Source organism: Schistocerca nitens, chromosome 8 (assembly GCF_023898315.1).
Source record: "Schistocerca nitens isolate TAMUIC-IGC-003100 chromosome 8, iqSchNite1.1, whole genome shotgun sequence".
Taxonomy (NCBI): Eukaryota; Metazoa; Arthropoda; class Insecta; order Orthoptera; family Acrididae; genus Schistocerca; species Schistocerca nitens.
This window is the reverse complement of record NC_064621.1, coordinates 55880652-55901111: the sequence shown is the minus strand read 5'-3', so window position 1 is coordinate 55901111 and position 20460 is coordinate 55880652.

Genomic DNA, 20460 nt, shown 5'->3' with positions numbered 1-20460 from the left:
GTATTTCAAGAGAAGACTTGTAATTGGACACGTAAAGTTATACTTTAATAGTCAACGACAGTTATAAACTATTAAGCACACCTGTGACTAAGGATTGTATCAGGTCAGGTAAATCTTTTTATGATTTATGCGATGAAATGAACTAATGTTCCATGTGTTGTAGTCTAGTTGAGCCATCTCCCACAGAAATCAAAGAAGCCACAATTATGGCAGAACGACTGTAGTTTCGTCTGGTCATAACAGGAATGGGATGCAATTTCCTGTCCAGCTAATTTCAGATTTTGGGATTCGGTAATTCACTTAAATTGATTCCACAGAATGCTCAGAGCCCCCATCAGTGTCATTTGGCACAACGGGCTCTAACTTCGTCACCGAAGGGGATAACAATATTTTTTTCCCAAAATGGTGCTACTGGTACCTTGAAACTTCGTGGAAAGCATAAGTCTGCGGATGTCAGTAGTCGCTGCAATACCACTGCAATCCAAAAGATTTGTACACATGAAGTGACGTTCACGTATCCATTTACGATATCTTTGCGTTGGGCACTGGTTATGACACGAACGACCATACTGACGTCCATATCCTAGACCGTAGCTTGCGCCGTCTCCATCAGCTTTCCTTATAGCACCTCTCTAAATCGAAAGACTACGTTGTTGTCCCAGAACAGTCAGTCAACTTTCCTGGTTTACTTTCTGACAACGGTTGCGGTAGTTGGTTTCCACATGTCTCCTCGCCGACGTACTTCTTTTATCTTTCTGAATGTAACCGATATCATAACTCGTAGCAAGTAGCTCGTTCGTCGTTAACTATAGTGAGCTGTCTTATGTTTTCTGATTGTGTTACTTGAAGACTAGGTGAAGATTGGTTTTTATGCATTCAACTCACTTGCCCGCTGCGTCATTAAATTGCAAACAGCGTAAGAAAATACCCATCAAAAATGCTTCCTCTTAATATCTCCATTTAAACTGACACGCTCTTGTTCTATGTACCCCGTTGAACTACTCGTAACATCTTGATCTAAACGGACACGCTCTTCTTCTGGTACCCTTTTGAACTACGTGTGTAAGGCGAAGTTCGCCAATGCCAACTAGTGTACAAATATATATATATATATATATAATTAATTACTTTCAAATACGCAGATATTCATTTCTGCACTTGAGAAAGTTTCCTGCTATTACCTCACGTCCGAACATTAAAAATGACTCTTATTAAGTTGTTCTCGCCAATCTACAAATTGACTCGTTTCGCGACCACTGCGTACGCCGTACTTGCACGCCATAATTACAGTAATCGCGATGATTACTAGTCATTATTTTAAGTGTCCACCATTACTGGTGCTCGTACTGAATTCTCATCGATAACGGCTGAAAAAATTTTTTTCATGTCCTCTCGGCGGGTAATTTTGTTTGATATTTATTTTTGATTTTATGTGAGGTGTAACTTTATAACCAACAACTTCTTCTTATTAATATTAATTATTTGTCACATTGCAGCCACACGTGGAGGTAATAACACTTTTATCACTCTTCTTCTCAACATTCTAGTGTTTTCCCACTAAACTCTACTACGGTGTTCATTTTGCACAAACACTTAAGTAGTTCTGGTCGAAAAAGGTTCAGCCTTTTTCCGCTTCCCTGTTGGTATACTTGTACACGTGTATTGAAATCGTAAATAAAATTATTATAATTTAGACAGTTTAATGTATTAATCGTTCAAACTGCATAATAGAGTAGTACAAAAATACAATAGTTAAATATTATAATTATGTGTGTGTTGATTTTAGTATACTGTGTCAAACTTGTACCAACAGTATATGCATGTGTAGGTAAGGTGTTTCCCGTAAGAGAATTTATCTTTTCGCACTGTTCTAATCGTTGTGATACCTCTCCTCATCAGATGCTTATAATAATTACCACAACGAATCTGTGTCTTGGAACTTAGAAGAAAACCCAAAGAGATTCTGGTCATACATAAAGCACACCAGTGGCAAGACGCAATCAATATCTTCACTGCGCGATAACAACGGTGAAGTCACTGATGATAGTGCCATAAAAGTAGAGATATTAAACACGGTTTTCCGAAACTCCTTCACCAAAGAAAACGAAGTACATATTCCTTATTTCCAATCAAGAACAGCTGCCAAGATGAGAAACGTAGAAGTAGAAATCCTCGGTGCAGCAAGTCAGCTTAAATCACTCAATAAACGCAAGGCATCTGGTCCAGATTGTATAACAGTCAGGTTTTTGTCAGAGTATGCGGATACAATAGCTCCATATTCAGCAATTGTATACAAGCTCTCGTTCACAGAAAGATCCGTACCTAAAGACTGGAAAATTGCTCAAGTCACACCAATACAGAAAAAGGAAAGTAGGAGTAATCCGCTGAACTACAGGCCTATATCACTAACGTCGATTTGTTGTAGGGTTTTGGAACATATACTGTGTTCGAACATTATGAATTACCTCGAAGAAAACGATTTATTGACACATAGTGAGCACGGATTCAGAAAATATCGTTCTTGTGCAACACAACTAGCTCTTTATGTTCGTGAAGTAACGAGTGCAATCGACACGGGATGAAAAAATTCATTCCATATTTTTAGATTTCCAGAAGGCTCTCAACACCGTTCCTCGTAAGCGTCTTCTAACCAAACTGTGTGCCTATGGAATGTCGCCTCAGTTGTGTGACTGGATTCGTGATTTCCTGTCATAAATATCACATTTCGTAGTGATAGACGGAAAGTCATCCAGCAAAACAGAAGTAATAGCCTGCTTTCCATGGCTTTAGGCCATCTATTGGTCCTGATCTATATTAACGACATAGGAGACATCTGAGTAGCCGTTTCAGATTGATTGTAGATGATGCTGTCATTTACCATCTTGTAATGTCATCGGATGACCCAAACGAACTGCAAAATGATTTACATAAGATATTTATATTGTGCGAAAATGACAACTGGCACTGAATAAAGAAAAGTATTAAGTTATCCTGATGGGTACTAAAAGAAATCCGCTGAATTTCGATTACGTGGTAAGTTACACAAATCTGAATGCTGTAAATTCAACTAAATACTTAGGGATTACAATTACAAATAACCTAAATTGTAACGAATACGTAGATAGTGTTGTGGGTAGAGCAAATCAAAGGCTCTGATTCATCGGCAGAACACTTAGAAGGTGCAACAGGTCTACTAAAGAGACTGCTTACGCCACGCTTGTCCGCCCTATTCTGGAGTATTGCTGTGCGGTGTGGGATCTGCACCAGGTGGGACTGACAGATGACATCGAAAAAGTTCGAAGAAGGGCAGCTCGTTTTGTATTATAACGAAATATTGGAGATAGGGACACAGACATGATACGTGGAGTAGCAATTATTAAAACAAAGGCGTTTTTCTTTGCAACTGGATCTTCTCATGAAATTTCAATCAACAGTTTTATTCTCCGATAGCGAAAACATTCTGTTGGCACACACCCACATAGGGTGAAATGATCATCACGATAGGATACGAGAAATCAGGGCACGCATAGAAAAATTTAAGTGCACGTTTTTCCCACGCGCGATTCGAGAGTGGAACTGTAGAGAGAGAGCTTGAAGGTGGTTCATTGAACCCTCTGCCAGGCACTTAATTGTGAATAACAGAGTACTCACGTAGACGTACTTAAAAGCAGTTTGTTGCAGGTAACGTTGTGCCATATCAGACTACAGGAAAAGTCAGTTTCAACCCTTAGAACTTGTTTTCAGGGGCACTATCTGGTCGTTTCCCAATATATGGATGAATACCCAAAATATAGCTTGTTTCTCTGTCATATGTTGCCGGTTTCCGTATCATGTACTGGTGGAAAGGGCAGTTTCCTCTGAACACAGCACATAACTAGTCTTCTGGAACAAACATATTGTGATTGTACAATTTAGGTACTATCTCTAGCCAGGTCTCCCTCAATATATGTGCAAACCTGTATTGTTCACACCTTTGTAGTCTTGTCTCACGGTGATAAAATCGAATAACCTTTGACATCTTTTGGAATATTTCTAGTGATATTGTAGCTCTGAAAACAGGGCAGCCTTTGTACTCGTACCATAAACTTCCAGTAGACTCATTGTGTCCTAACTCATGCTAATAAAAACAGACCTATGTAAGCACGTAGGCCAAGAACATCAAATTTTTTTCCACTAATCCTCATATAAACGCATACCTCCAGCATTACAACAGGCCAGTAAAATATTCTCATTTGATGGAAGAAGGAATAATTTGAAAGCTTAGTGTTCATATGTAACGTGAGAAGCGGCATACCTAGTTGGTCGTGGAATCAGGGGAAATACACTCCTGGAAACTGAAATAAGAACACCGTGAATTCATTGTCCCAGGAAGGGGAAACTTTATTGACACATTCCTGGGGTCAGATACATCACATGATCACACTGACAGAACCACAGGCACATAGACACAGGCAACAGAGCATGCACAAGGTCGGCACTAGTACAGTGTATATCCACTTTCGCAGCAATGCAGGCTGCTATTCTCCCATGGAGACGATCGTAGAGATGCTGGATGTAGTCCTGTGGAACGGCTTGCCATGCCATTTCCACCTGGCGCCTCAGTTGGACCAGCGTTCGTGCTGGACGTGCAGACCGCGTGAGACGACGCTTCATCCAGTCCCAAACATGCTCAATGGGGGACAGATCCGGAGATCTTGCTGGCCAGGGTAATTGACTTACACCTTCTAGAGCACGTTGGGTGGCACGGGATACATGCGGACGTGCATTGTCCTGTTGGAACAGCAAGTTCCCTTGCCGGTCTAGGAATGGTAGAACGATGGGTTCGATGACGGTTTGGATGTACCGTGCACTATTCAGTGTCCCCTCGACGATCACCAGTGGTGTACGGCCAGTGTAGGAGATCGCTCCCCACACCATGATGCCGGGTGTTGGCCCTGTGTGCCTCGGTCGTATGCAGTCCTGATTGTGGCGCTCACCTGCACGGCGCCAAACACGCATACGACCATCATTGGCACAAAGGCAGAAGCGACTCTCATCGCTGAAGACGACACGTCTCCATTCGTCCCTCCATTCACGCCCGTCGCGACACCACTGGAGGCGGGCTGCACGATGTTGGGGCGTGAGCGGAAGACGGCCTAACGGTGTGCGGGACCGTAGCCCAGCTTCATGGAGACGGTTGCGAATGGTCCTCGCCGATACCCCAGGAGCAACAGTGTCCCTAATTTACTGGCAAGTGGCGGTGCGGTCCCCTACGGCACTGCGTAGGATCCTACGGTCTTGGCGTGCATCCGTGCGTCGCTGCGGTCCGGTCCCAGGTCGACGGGCACGTGCACCTTCCGCCGACCACTGGCGACAACATCGATGTACTGTGGAGACCTCACGCCCCACGTGTTGAGCAATTCGGCGGTACGTCCACCCGGCCTCCCGCATGCCCACCATACGCCCTCGCTCAAAGTCCGTCAACTGCACATACGGTTCACGTCCACGCTGTCGCGGCATGCTACCAGTGTTAAAGACTGCGATGGAGCTCCGTATGCCACGGCAAACTGGCTGACACTGACGGCGGCGGTGCACAAATGCTGCGCAGCTAGCGCCATTCGACGGCCAACACCGCGGTTCCTGGTGTGTCCGCTGTGCCGTGCGTGTGATCTTTGCTTGTACAGCCCTCTCGCAGTGTCCGGAGCAAGTATGGTGGGTCTGACACACCGGTGTCAATGTGTTCTTTTTTCCATTTCCAGGAGTGTACATTACACGCTGCATGCCATCTCAGTTGAGGCCGGGGTTCTGTCTTCCATTCAGTTTATTTATCCTTTGTCATCGCAGCTGCACTGATTATAATTTGCTGTTCTGGTGTACCATCTGCGTCTTCTAGTGAAGTTGAAGAGTATCATTGCGAAAGTTGACCTTCAGCCTCCGAAACTACTTATCACATCAGATATGTTCTTCAGTATGACTACTATTTCACCAGGCCACTATCTTAAAAAAATTACCCTCCTGCATCGCTGGAATCGATTTATTGAAGAATCTTAGAACATAATGTTAGGTCAAACATAATCAGATATCTACAACAAAATGATCTCCGTGTCAACCAGTATGATATCTGAAAAAAATCGATAATAAAACACAGCAATTACCTATTTCACACGACATACTTAAAGCCTTGCATCAAGGCAGCTAGATAGTAGATGCACTATTTCTCCATTTCCAAAAAAACATTTGAGTTCGTGCCAGATCTACGAGTATTATCAAAATTACAATCGTAATGGATACTAAACGATATTTTTGACTGGATTAACGATTTTTTTTAGTATGAAGAATGCAGCAAGTTATCTTAAATTAAGAGCCATCGGAAGATGTAGAAGATACTTCAGATGTGCCCAGGGACGCTTGCTGTTCTTGTTGTACATTAATGACCCCGTACACAATATTAACTGTCACCTCAGACTTATCGCATACGATGCAGTCGTCTGTAATGGAGTAATGTCTGAAAGAAGCTACATAACTTTGAGATAGTTAATGATAAGATTTATAAGTGGTGTAGCGTTTGGAATGATGCTTTAAACCTTCAGAAATGTAAAATAGTGAAATTGGCAAAACGTTTTAGCCTAAGGTATAAATCCAGCATCGACAAAAAGCAATATGAAATCGGGCGTGCACAGTAATAAACATTATATTGGCCAAACTGAGCGGAACTCGGTACTTGTAATCCAGTGTTAAGAACATTGTTGGCACGACAATAGAACGGAGTTTGCTGTCAATATAAAAGGCATCAAACATGAACTTCGTACATTGGGAGAACACATGAAACCATTGCACTGGACTCCAGTTGTTATTTGAATGCGCTAAAAGAACTTGAGCGTTACATACACCGACTGACAACCCGGATGCACTGTTGAATGAAGACAGTGGCGTTGCACACAGTAATTGCTTGAAATTTTCAATGACATGTTTCAGTCATTTTCGGCGCGTTGTATAGGATGCTTTAAAACTCGTACACTACGTCGGCTGTTGACGCGGTAACAGTTTCGAACCTGAAACGACAGGACATCTGCCTGGTGCTGTGTCCGGTCTGGAACATACACAGCTCCCTCTATGATGGTTTAACGGAAAAGAAGGGGAGAGAAATTCTTAAAAAATTTTTAACTTCTTATTATTGGTAAAATATGTTTGCCAATGTAGAACATCCTCTGTGTTTTATTTGTAATGCAGTGGAATGATTTGTTAGTAACTTACTTCAAGATTCTATTTTTAAATATGTTACTACATGTACAAGGAACTCATTAATACTACGGGTGCTTTGTACCAACTAGTTTTTTTCTAAAATTTTAGCATAAAGCGTCAGAATACATGTATCACTAAGACAGTGAACACAGTCTGGTTATTCTACAACTTAGAGAAATAGTATGTTATACAACGTTTGTACTGTAATTACATAGAAATTCTTATAGTTCTTTGATACTGCGGCCTATAGCTCAGAGAACAACTTCCTATAAAACCTAAAAATTTGCGCTACTACCCACGAAAAAACAATGAAAGAGCGTCGTGATTCACCTGATATACTTTATGCAGAAAAATACGGCTGGAGCTGCTGGCAGTATTTTGATGATTCCTCTTGTTTTGCAGGGAAGGGTGTCAGCTGGACGTTGGCATTCCCTGCTTCAGTCTTCGTTGTTTGCTGTGTGTGTCGCACGTCCATCAGTTTGCAACAGTAGTTAGGAAGCAGCTGATTAGTTGGGTCTGACAGTTAATAACTGCAGTGAGTGACTGCTCTTGAGAAGTTGTCGTAGTATACACAAATTACAGACACGGTAGAATAATTTCCACACAAAAATTATGAAAAGTAATTTTTTTTCATAATGTGGGGCGACAGTCATAATACACTCCTGGAAATTGAAATAAGAACACCGTGAATTCATTGTCCCAGGAAGGGGAAACTTTATTGACACATTCCTGGGGTCAGATACATCACATGATCACACTGACAGAACCACAGGCACATAGACACAGGCAACAGAGCATGCACAATGTCGGCACTAGTACAGTGTATATCCACCTTTCGCAGCAATGCAGGCTGCTATTCTCCCATGGAGGCGATCGTAGAGATGCTGGATGTAGTCCTGTGGAACGGCTTGCCGTGCCATTTCCACCTGGCGCCTCAGTTGGACCAGCGTTCGTGCTGGACGTGCAGACCGCGTGAGACGACGCTTCATCCAGTCCCAAACATGCTCAATGGGGGACAGATCCGGAGATCTTGCTGGCCAGGGTAGTTGACTTACACCTTCTAGAGCACGTTGGGTGGCACGGGATACATGCGGACGTGCATTGTCCTGTTGGAACAGCAAGTTCCTTTGCCGGTCTAGGAATGGTTGAACGATGGGTTCGATGACGGTTTGGATGTACCGTGCACTATTCAGTGTCCCCTCGACGATCACCAGTGGTGTACGGCCAGTGTAGGAGATCGCTCCCCACACCATGACGCCGGGTGTTGGCCCTGTGTGCCTCGGTCGTATGCAGTCCTGATTGTGGCGCTCACCTGCACGGCGCCAAACACGCATACGACCATCATTGGCACCAAGGCAGAAGCGACTCTCATCTCTGAAGACGACACGTCTCCATTCGTCCCTCCATTCACGCCTGTCGCGACACCACTGGAGGCGGGCTGCACGATGTTGGGGCGTGAGCGGAAGACGGCCTAACGGTGTGCGGGACCGTAGCCCAGCTTCATGGAGACTGTTGCGAATGGTCCTCGCCGATACCCCAGGAGCAACAGTGTCCCTAATTTGCTGGGAAGTGGTGGTGCGGTCCCCTACGGCACTGCGTAGGATCCTACGGTCTTGGCGTGCATCCGTGCGTCGCTGCGGTCCGGTCCCAGGTCGACGGGCACGTGCACCTTCCGCCGACCACTGGCGACAACATCGATGTACTGTGGAGACCTCACGCCCCACGTGTTGAGCAATTCGGCGGTACGTCCACCCGGCCTCCCGCATGCCCACCATACGCCCTCGCTCAAAGTCCGTCAACTGCACATACGGTTCACGTCCACGCTGTCGCGGCATGCTACCAGTGTTAAAGACTGCGATGGAGCTCCGTATGCCACGGCAAACTGGCTGACACTGACGGCGGCGGTGCACAAATGCTGCGCAGCTAGCGCCATTCGACGGCCAACACCGCGGTTTCTGGTGTGTCCGCTGTGCCGTGCGTGTGATCATTGCTTGTACAGCCCTCTCGCAGTGTCCGGAGCAAGTATGGTGGGTCTGACACACCGGTGTCAATGTGTTCTTTTTTCCATTTCCAGGAGTGTATATTTCTTTAACGTCAGTACCGTCATTAGACTGTTTTTTATTTGCAGTGTTATATGAATTATCGACAACTGCCACAGAGAAATCAAGAGACTGGTGTAGTAGTGTCTGAAGTCGCCTAGAAAGTCAGTCAGACATCAACAAAAAGGTAACACGTTAGCAAATGCATTTACAATATTTATACTTAATAACTAAGATATACATACGCGGAATTGTAAGTTGTTCTGTGGAGTTGAGTTACTTGCGAGGATAGCGATGTTCCTGTCAGTGACAGCAGTGTTGATACGGTCCAATAGTCTGTGACTGGTAGTAATGGTTAGTGGCGACGTGCTACGTCGATGTATTTTCTCTCTGCAGGCATAGTAGAGTTCTCTGTACTATGGTTGAGACAAGCCTGAAGATACATTTAGTCTGGGGTAAGGTTCTCCATGTAGCTGCTTGGCATAGCCGGCCAATCAGAGTCGCGAGTCAGATCACGTGGATTCGGCGCTCTCTGTTGGTGTGTATGCGTGGCACCCTCCAACTTCACGTCCGCCCCGGCACGATCGGAGACTAAGAGCGATGAAAGAGGAAGCTCTTTGGCTGCGCGCTGGTGGGACGTTACCCTGTGTTGCCTCCCGCACAGCTCTGTGCAGTGTGCGGTGCGCCGGCTGTGGTCGATGAAGTCACCGCCAATACTGCAGCCATGGCATTACCTTACATACAGAATAATATTTTCAGATAATTTCACAATTACGACCCAGGCAATCATCTACACATGTGGGAAACAGAATACAATTCTACAGGTTGTGATAAGACAAACATTAACAACCTGAGGCATATTTTATGCAGTGTAAGTGAAGAAAGAAAAATGATGTCATATAAAGATCAGTGCAACTCCGCCAAAGCCGGTCCCAAGCCCGGTTGAAAAAGGAGAAGGGGGAGGAGTAACACCTCGTTAAAAAACCTTGGTTCACCTGGCCCGGGTGACAGTACTTCCTGAGGGTCCCTTGCCAGGGAAACGGTGAAGACCTCAACGGCAGTGAAGGCGGAACTGGCGGAAGAGGCAGGCTTTTGTATAAAAGCACCAGACTGTAGCGTCTGTTCCTACAGTGGGCGGCTAGAAAAGGCGTCTGTCCCACATGTTAGTGGCAGCCTCACTTATAATTCTAAGCTAAATGCTTGAATTTTTATCATCGAATGGTACAACTACCTTTCCCCAAACCAAACTTTAACCTAAGACATGATGGTAAATTTCAAAAGGAAAACTACTCCAGGAAGTAACCAATCTTCCATCGCTATTCATGGCGGTGCAACTAGGCCTTTCGATTCTGGAGAGCCTAGTGTGGTGTCACCGCCAGACACCACTGTTGTGGCGTAACAAGCTAGTCACGCCACACTGAGGAGGAAGCGGAAAGGCACGCGTACACACACGCCGACTGGCGTCAAGTCACGAACAGGATAAGTTATGACTGCTATAAAGAAAATACGTAGCTTTGGAATATACTTAACTTTTAATGCTTCCTTTGGTACATCTCTCTTGACTATACAAATGAGACTCGTAAGATACATGCACTGATACAATTGGCGCCTTGCTAGGTTGTAGCCATTAACTTAGCTGAAGGCTATTCTAACTGTCTCTCGGCAAATGAGAGCAAAGGCTTCGTCCGTGTCGTCGCTAGCAACGTCGTCGTACAACTGGGCGAGTTCTCGTACGTCTCTCGAGACCTGCCGTGTGGTGGCGCTCGGTCTGCGATCACACAGTGGCGACACGCGGGTCCGACATGTACTAATGGACCGCGGCCTATTTAAGCTACCACCTAGCAAGTGTGGTGTCTGGCAGTGACACCACATTCCTCCCCCGCAAATCGGCGAACGGTCGTGTTATAAGGCTTCCGCCCGCCGTGGGGAGGACCCCATGTTGACGTATGCGATGAGGTGGGGAGCCTAACAACAGGCGAGGCTGTGCCACCCGCACCCGGCCATTCGGTCCGAGGGGAGCTAGGAAACGCCTGAAAACCTAGTCCAGGGTGCACGTCAACATGCGGTGTATGCGCCCGCAGAGAGACAGGAGGGGCCGAAGGGTCGACCTCCATGTGGTCGGGGCACCCGACGGGCGAAGACGACCTCTGGTCCGGAGCAGGCAAGAGTTCCATGGTGGAGGACAGCTGGTCACGGGAAGCGAGCGGCGGCGCGTGACCCAGGGAGGCGCCAGGCGGTTGCAGCGACGCGTCCACTGCGGGCGGCGCCGGCGGGAGAACAGGCGGCGGCGGCGGCGCGTCGCCATGAGGCAAAATGGAAGGCAGCGTCGGTAACACCTGGGGATGAGGCGAGCCAGTAGATGGGTCCCCAGGGCGCTGACCGGACGGCACCGTCGCTGAAAGCAGACGGGGAGCGGCAGAACCCAGGCGACGACAGAGGCGCAGCTGATTGAGATGCCGACGCACCTCACCAGAGGCCCCCAAAACCAAATACATCCCGCGGCCGAGGCAGCGAAGAATGCGCCCTGTGAGCCAACGCCGTGAACCGCGATAGTTGCGATAGAAAACAACGTCGCCAGGAGCAAAAGCAGTAGTCTGCCAATGCACTGGAACCTGATGCGGCGGATGCAGCAAAGACATCAAGGTTCGATGAGGACGACCGTGGAGCAACTCAGCTGGTGAGCGACCATCGCGGGGCTGAGAGCGATACGAAGACAAAAAGAGCAACAATGCGTCCTCCCGAGAATGCGACGCTTTCAACTTCAACATCTGCGAAAGTCCGGACCAACCGTTCAGCAGCACCGTTTGACTGAGGCGAAAACGGCGCGGATGTCAGATGTTGAATACCATTGGCCTTGCAGAATGACTGAAATTCTGCGGACATGAATTGTGGGCCATTGTCGGAAACAATAGTCTGGGGAAGACTTTCAATGCAAAAAATAGCGGACAACGTGTGGATGGTGGCAGATGACGTCGTGGAAGACATCCGGACAACAAAAGGAAAATTACTGAAGGAATCGACCAGAACCAACCATCGAGCATTCCAGAATGGACCAGCAAAATCGATATGTAAGCGTTGCCAAGGGGAAGTGGCTTTCGGCCATGCAAAGAATTTCCGCGGCGGGGCGGATTGTTGTTCGACACACGCCACGCAAGAAGAGCACATATTCGTAATTGCAGCATCGATTCCGAACCAAGTACAGTGCTGACGAGCAAGTTGTTTCGTTTGCACTATACCCCAATGTCCTTGGTGAAGAAGCCGTAAGACAGAGGACTGTAACGAACGTGGGACCACGACTCTGGATTGATCATTATCCGAACGCAACAACAAAACACCACGTCGTACAAAAAGTCTCTCCTTGTGAGCAAAAAATCGACGAACCAACGGATCCTCGATCCGTGACTTTGACAAGGGCCATTGCGTAGCAACAAAACGCAAAACAGTAGCAAGGACAGGGTCAGCAGCTGTGGCCGTAGCGACACGACGAAAATCAATCGGAAACAATTCGACCACGTCATCGGTTTCCGAATCAATGAACATGCAAGCAAGTTCGGAAGAATCGAATGCTTTATCCTCAGCAACAGGCAAACGGGACAACGCATTAGCGTTTCCGTGCTTAGCAGTGGACCGATACAAGATATCGTAGCGGTACTGCGAGAGAAAAATAGACCAGCGAATGAATTTCTGCGCTTTACGTGGAGGTACAGGCTTGTTCGGATGAAAAAGCGATGTCAAAGGTTTGTGGTCTGTGATGATGGTAAAGTGACGACCATACAAGAAATCATGGAACTTAGTAACACCAAACACGAGAGCTAAAGCTTCTTTCTCTATCTGTGAATAATTTCTTTGCGCCGACGACAGCAATTTGGACGCAAAGGCAATAGGGCGATCATGTGAACCATCTTTGTGCGCAAGCACAGCACCGATCCCAAAATCCGATGCATCGACCATCAACAGAAGTGGTTTCTGGGGATCGAATGGCGTAAGGCAAGTATTTGAAAGCAACGCCGATTTCAACTAGCGAAAGGCGCGTTCGCATTCCTTCGTCCAGACGAACGGAACACCTTTACGGAGTAAGCGATGAAGCAGAGCTGAAATGGAAGAAGCGCGCGGCACAAACCTGGCATAGTAGTTAATTTTTCCCAACACACTCTGTAGCTGCTTCACATTCTGTGGCGAAGGCAACTCCTGTATGGCACGGAGGTGCTCTGGACTCGGATGTATGCCTTGTGCATTTATGACATGGCCCAGATATGGTAAGTCATGAGCAAAAAACACACATTTGTCCTTCCTCAAGCGAAGACCATTTTGTCGCAAGACCTGAAATAACGTTCGTAGGTTGGCTAAATGTTCGTCTTCTGTCTTTCCGGAGATCACAATATCGTCCAGATAGTTCGCAGCAGTAGGGACCGACGCACGAACAGTTTGTAAATATTACTGAAACAATGCAGGGGCGGATGCACACCCGAATGGCAGTCTTTTGAAGCGGTACAATCCAAGATGCGTGTTAACCTCCAAGACGCGCTGGGATTCTTCGTCCACTGGTATTTGCAAGTACGCATCTGCTAGGTCCAATTTCGAAAAGTATTTACCCGGGCACAGTTTATCAAAAAGATCTTCCGGGTGGGGCAAAGGAAAAGTTGCAGTCACAAGTTGTGGATTCACAGTTGCCTTGAAGTCCACGCAAAGTCTCAAGTTTCCGGAAGGTATTGGCAAAATTACTAAGGGTGAGGCCCAGAGAGAAGCCTGCACACGTTCAATTACACCTTGAGATTCTAAACCGTGTAATGTTCTTGCGACCTCATCACGCAATGTGTGGGGAACATCGCGCTCTGAAAAATTTCAGTTGCGTGTCCACTTTGAGTTCCAAATGTGCTTCGTAGTTCTTAGCGCAACCAAGGCCCGGTGCAAAAATGTCTGCAAATTCTTCACAAAGACGACAAACACTGGCTGAAGGCACAGTCTGATTCACTGATAGGACCTGATTTATGATAGACAAGTTAAACAACTGAAATAAATCGAAACCAAACAAGTTCACTGCCGTAGAAGAACGAAGAACGTAAAATGACACAAGTTTTGTTTGTCCCTTGTATGTGGCAAGAAGGCTGCACTGTCCTAACACAGGTATCTGCTGTCCTAAGTAACTATTGAGCTGAACATTTGCGGCAAGCAACGGAGGTTTGCCCAGTTGTTTGTACGTGTCGTGATTGAGCAATGAAACTGCAGCTCCTGTATCGAGCTGGAATGGTATCACTTTGCCTCCAAAGTCTAAGTCTACAAAAAGTTTATTGTCCTGCTGACGACAAGAGCGACTTTCACGTGCAATTTGAACTGATACAGGTACAGAAGCACTTGCGACTTTACGGGAGTTGCGGTGACGTCGACGGACACTTTTTGTGGGACGAACACAGTCACTGTTAGATAAAGTGGCACTGGACGGGGTGGAATGAACTACATGAATGTCCATGGGCGAAGGTCCACGAGCCTGATTGTCCTTGGTGCGATTCCGGCGCGAAGCAAAGGGCCTGGAATCGTGATTGTCCGATCTTAGCTTTTTCTGGCAAACACTTTGAACATGTCCTTTCTTATGACAGTAAAAGCAAATAGCTTGGCGTGACGGGCAATTGGCACGCGAATGTCTAGTTGCACACCGCGGGCATGAGTTTAGAACAGTAATGGCATGCTTACATGGCACACGTGTGTGCGAGCTAGGCTGCAGCTGCGCGGACGTGCGCGAGGGCCGTTTAGCGTCCCGTGCTGCGCGCCCGGCGGGCCGGTCAATGCGACACACTGCTGGCGAAGTTTCAAATGATTCCTGAGCAAAGTCAAGTGTGTCTTGCCTATCCAATATGTCGATCACTTGTTGAAGGGACGGATTAACAAGTTTCAAAATCTGTTCCCGTATGCGAACATCAGAAACGTTCTGTGCTATTGCATCACGCACCATAGTATCGGAATACGGAAGTCCACATTCACATGCAAAATCACAATCCCTAGTAAGTCCTTGCAAAGTTGCAACCCACTCCCTATTAGTCTGACCGGCCGTACGTGTGGTACAAAAGAACGTATACCTTTTGGCAACTACATTAACTGGTTCTTTGAAATAGGCATCTAAAGCAGACAAAATTTCTTCATAGGACAGAGTTGCTATGTCGCGTCGGGGAAACAAGTTCACTATCACACGGTAGGTGGACACACCGACACAAGAAGGCAAAAACGGCTGCCGCTCATTACCTTGAATTCTGTAGGCGGCTAGATGGAATACAAACTGTCGGGACCATTCAGTCCACGACTCTTGGGTTGAATCAAAATGACGGAAGGATGGTGCAACTGCTTGGTGTGGCTGCGGTAGCGATGAAGCGGCGGCGGCCGCATCGTTTTGCAGCGCACGTTGACCCTGGACGAGCTGTCCAAGGGCATCCAATAAGGCCTGCGTCTGCTGATTCTGCAAGCGATAAAATTCGGACAGTACATCTGGAGAATGTGGCGAAGCCATGACACAAATAATTCAGAGCAAAGCAAGTAGAAAGTACCCGATCCTTTAATCCTCGTCGTCAATCTGTTGTGGCGTAAGAAGCTAGTCACGCCACACTGAGGAGGAAGCGGAAAGGCACGCGTACACACACGCCGACTGGCGTCAAGTCACGAACAGGATAAGTTATGACTGCTATAAAGAAAATACGTAGCTTTGGAATATACTTAACTTTTAATGCTTCCTTTGGTACATCTCTCTTGACTATACAAATGAGACTCGTAAGATACATGCACTGATACAATTGGCGCCTTGCTAGGTTGTAGCCATTAACTTAGCTGAAGGCTATTCTAACTGTCTCTCGGCAAATGAGAGCAAAGGCTTCGTCCGTGTCGTCGCTAGCAACGTCGTCGTACAACTGGGCGAGTTCTCGTACGTCTCTCGAGACCTGCCGTGTGGTGGCGCTCGGTCTGCGATCACACAGTGGCGACACGCGGGTCCGACATGTACTAATGGACCGCGGCCTATTTAAGCTACCACCTAGCAAGTGTGGTGTCTGGCAGTGACACCACAACCACACTTGCTAGGTGGTAGCTTAAATCGGCCGCGGTCCATTAGTACATGTCGGACCCGCGTGTCGCCACTGTCAGGATCGCAGACCGAGCGCCACCACAAGGCAGGTCTAGAGAGACGTACTAGCACTCACCCCAGTTGTACGACGACGTTGCTAGCGACCACACTGACGAAGCCTTTCTCTCATTTGCCGAGAGACAGAATAGCCTTCAGCTAAGTCCATGGCTACGACCTAGCAAGGCGCCATTTGTACCATTGCATGTACATCAAGATAGAGTCTCACTTGTATCATCCAGAATGCTGTATACCAAAGGACAATATAAAAGTTAAGTGTTCTAGTAGTTACGTTCTTTTCTTTATCACATTCATTACGAATCCTGTTCCAGACTTAACGCCAGACGGCGTGAGTTGACGCGTGCCCTTTCGGCTACTTCACTGTGGACTGGCTGCCTTAACAGTCCACTACACCTAGAACATCATGTAAGGAAGAGTCGGAGCTTCCTAGTACTTCTTCAAACATAGGACCTAAGGAAAAACATCTACTGGGGCTCTGAATATCAGCACACTTATGAAAGTTGGAAAACTAAAACACCTAACGGACACTCTCAATCAATGCAACATACTTACATTAGCTCTTCAAGAAACAAGGTATCTGGATGAAAATGCATTTGAATCAGGTGGATACAGGATCTAAAAAGGAAAACCAGCCATTAAAAATTCCAATAATACGACTATATTAGGGACCGCATTTATGGTCAAACAGCAACTTACGGAATCAATAACTAATTTTAGCTCCCCATTAGAACGAATTTCATTTCTGACGTTCAAGTCAGGCAACTAACGTTACACTATTATAAATGCACATGCACCTATTAACTAACATAACAGAACAAATGTTGACAAAGTGGAAGATTTTTGGGAAATGCTAGAACACGAAAAATCCATATTACCAAAAGAAAATATAAAAATTTTAGTGGGAGACTTTAATGCACAAGTTGGCAAAGAAATAAAATTTAAACCAGTAGTTGGAGATTATCCAGCACATGCAAGAACCAACAGAAATGGGGAAAGACTCATAGATTTTTGTAGACAGTTTAATCTAAAATTAATGTTTACATGTTTCAGGAAACTTGCAAGAAAGAAAAAAACGTGGGTATCACCTAGTCCAAATCAAGGTGAATATCAGTTGGACCATGTGACAATAACGACTCGCAACTACAAGGAAATCTTGGTTGTCAGAGTGAGGAAGGGCCTAAACATAGGCTCAGAACATTATCTGACAGAAACAAAGACCATGTTCCAACGAAACAAACCTAAACCAAAACCAAGAAGATTTCCAAGAGTAAACACTAAATTTCTCCTGCAAAATCAGGACAAATTCTGTCATATACTAAACACAAGAAAAATGGATAATTAGGAAGAAATTAAAGAAACAATGCTAGAGTCAGTTATAGAAATGGGACAGCCACGAAGAATACCAAAACACAGATGGTGGAACGAGCTGTGTGATGAAGCAATTGACAATCGACTACAGGCATGGAAAAAATGGAACAGTAATAAGAAACACGAATACTGGGAAGAGTTTAAAGAAGAAAGGAAAAAGACAGCAAAAATCATCATATCAGTGAAAAGAAAATGTGACAAAGACAGATTAGAAGAAATGGATTTTGATTTCAAAAGGAACAACACTAGAGACTTCTATAAGGCTTTCAGAGAAGTTTTAACAGGATTCCAATCACCAAGTTTACATTTTAAAGATAAAAATGGAAAAATGGTTTTAAGCAGTAAAGATAACTGCCAAATTTTAGCTGAATACTTTGAAAATATATTAAATTGTGAGGAGCCTAACGGCAGGTTACAATTTCAAAAAACCACAACATGAAAATCCGCGGTCGGAACCACCTACAGTAGAAGAAATAGAACAGATTATCAAAGCATTGCACAACAACAAAGCACCAGGTGAGGATGGGATAGTGGCAGAAATGTGGAAACTAGTGGGCTTATCCGCAAGTCAGAAAATTCACAAAGTAATTAAAGACATTTGGACAAAAGGAATCATACCCAGCGACTGGAAACAGGCATTGCTCCACCCTCTCCATAAAAAAAGGAGGTAAAACAGACACCAACAATTACAGGGGAATATCCTTGTTACCAGTGACATACAAAATACTTTCCAAAGCACTTTTAAATAGAATAGAGGAACAAGCAGGACCTAATATAAGAGATTATCAAGCAGGATTTAGAAAAGGTAGATCATGTGCGGAACAGATTCTTAATTTAAAAACAATTTTGAGAGTGAGAGCTATACAAAATAAAAATACAGTAGTTACTTTCGTAGACTTCGAGAAGGCCTACGACTCAGTTGACAGACAAACACTATTTCAGTTACTTTATGAATCAGGGATAGATGAAAACACCAGAAAACTTGTTGAACAAACGCTCACAGATACAACATCAAGAATTAAGTTTCAAGGCGAAATTCCTGAACCATTCAAAATCAAAACAGGAGTTCGACAAGGAGACGGACTGTCCCCAATTCTCTTTAACTTGGTTTTAGACAAAATAGTAAAAACATGGGAAAACACATTAAGAAACAGAGGCACAAAGGGTATAAGCATGGGCCAAGGAAAGAACAAATTTGAAGTGAAATGTTTAGCCTTTGCGGATGATATGGCATTGATAACTGAAAACCGAACAGACGCAACAGTTATGCTTGATCTGTTACACGAGATTTCCGACAAGGCTGGGCTAAAAATATCCTATCAAAAAACCGAGCTTATAGAACACAAACATAATACAGAAAAGTTTATGAAAACAAAGTATGGAAAAATTAAAAGAGTTGTTAGATTCAAATACCTGGGGGAGTGGATCCAAGCCAATGGGCTGGATAACACAACAAATAAAGAAAGAATAAAGAAGTTGGAATTTGCATATAAATTAACACAAAACTACTACAATAAGAAATCTATATCCATACAAGCAAAGATTAAGCATTATACACTCCTGGAGATTGAAATAAGAACACCGTGAATTCATTGTCCCAGGAAGGGGAAACTTTATTGACACATTCCTGGGGTCAGATACATCACATGATCACACTGACAGAACCACAGGCACATAGGCAACAGAGCATGCACAATGTCGGCACTAGTACAGTGTATATCCACCTTTCTCAGCAATGCAGGCGGCTATTCTCCCATGGAGACGATCGTAGAGATGCTGGATGTAGTCCTGTGGAACGGCTTGCCATGCCATTTCCACCTGGCGCCTCAGTTGGACCAGCGTTCGTGCTGGACGTGCAGACCGCGTGAGACGACGCTTCATCCAGTCCCAAACATGCTCAATGGGGGACAGATCCGGAGATCTTGCTGGCCAGGGTAGTTGACTTACACCTTCTAGAGCACGTTGGGTGGCACGGGATACATGCGGACGTGGATTGTTCTGTTGGAACAGCAAGTTCCTTTGCCGGTCTGGGAATGGTAGAACGATGGGTTCGATGACGGTTTGGATGTACCGTGCACTATTCAGTGTCCCCTCGACGATCACCAGTGGTGTACAGCCAGTGTAGGAGATCGCTCCCCACACCATGATGCCGGGTGTTGGCCCTGTGTGCCTCGGTCGTATGCAGTCCTGATTGTGGCGCTCACCTGCACGGCGCCAAACACGCATACGACCATCATTGGCACCAAGGCAGAAGCGACTCTCATCGCTGAAGACGACACGTCTCCATTCGTCCCTCCATTCACGCCTGTCGCGACACCACTGGAGGCGGGCTGCACGATGTTGGGGCGTGAGCGGAAGACGGCCTAACGGTGTGCGGGACCGTAGCCCAGCTTCATGGAGACGGTTGCGAATGTTCCTCGCCGATACCCCAGGAGCAACAGTGTCCCTAATTTGCTGGGAAGTGGCGGTGCGGTCCCGTACGGCACTGCGTAGGATCCTACGGTCTTGGCGTGCATCCGTGTGTCGCTGCGGTCCGGTCCCAGGTCGACGGGCACGTGCACCTTCCGCCGACCACTGGCGACAACATCGATGTACTGTGGAGACCTCACGCCCCACGTGTTGAGCAATTCGGCGGTACGTCCACCCGGCCTCCCGCATGCCCACTATACGCCCTCGCTCAAAGTCCGTCAACTGCACATACGGTTCACGTCC